Raw genomic sequence first — 1,114 nt, 5'->3', positions numbered from 1 at the left:
TCTGTAGTTTTATTAGATCTCATTTGTCGATTTTGGCTTTTGCTGCCGTTGCTTTTGGTGTTATCTATCTTATTTTAATATAAAAAAGGGAGTTGAGAGTTGTGAATCGGGCTGTATATAAACTAAAAGAGGATCTACTAACTTATTAATTCAACAAACATGTACTGAGGATTTAATGTCTACCAGGCACTCAATAATGAAGATCTACGATGTATACTTAAAACTTAGAATCTGTAAAGAGAATCAAGCTTGAGAAAACAGCAATAGTATATCATAAAACTCTAACAGAGTACTGGGCAGCTCTTTGTTCATTCTGCATTTATGCGTATGCATATGTGTATATTTGTACACAGTGTGCATTGGTCACCTAATATATACTGAGCTTCGGAGATACATATGGTGGTGAAAAGTAGACACCACAGACACAGACCTTTCCTCTCAGTACTTGCATTTCCAGTTGTCCACTGGGCACCCTCACTCAGATTTCTTCCTGTACATCAGAAACAACTTTGGTAAAATTGAGCTGACTGTTTCTACCCTGAAGTCAGTTTTTTCTCCTGGCATCCTTGCTTCTGTTAATGGCACTCTCATTCCTTCAGTTCCTGAGGCCTTAAGCACCAAATGTCAACTCTTTCTTTTCCTTTGCCTCTTACAATGGTTCTGTTAATTTTACTTTCCAAATACCTTACCATTTTCTCTTTTCTAGTCTCAGTCTCCCCTGTATTATTACAGTTCCTCAGTACCTTTCACCAGGCATAGTTCAAAGTCTCCTACCTGATTTCACTTGTCTTTTATTTTTTTCTCTCTCATTTAAATGGATAAATTGTTAGAATATTCTTCCTAAGAATACTAATCACATCAGGCCCTTGTTCAGCAGCCCTCGATGGCTCCCAACTCCCTGTCTAATTAAGTAAAATCTCCCTAGCCTTTCATTTATGCCTACCATAATAGCCCCTGACCACACTAACCAATGAATATAAATTATATTTATGTCCAAATTATAATGGTGCTGAGCTACCCCCTGCAGAGAATATCCCTTAAACTTCTGGTTCTGATTATCTAACTTTGTGTGGATTTTTTTTAAAAAAGGAAAGCTGTTTTCAACTTGTGTATT

The sequence above is a fragment of the Rhinopithecus bieti genome, unplaced genomic scaffold (genome assembly GCF_001698545.2).
Source record: "Rhinopithecus bieti isolate Rb0 unplaced genomic scaffold, ASM169854v2 scaffold_9224, whole genome shotgun sequence".
NCBI lineage: Eukaryota > Metazoa > Chordata > Mammalia > Primates > Cercopithecidae > Rhinopithecus > Rhinopithecus bieti.
The sequence above is the reverse complement of the archived record's forward strand: the minus strand, read 5'-3'. Positions refer to the sequence as shown.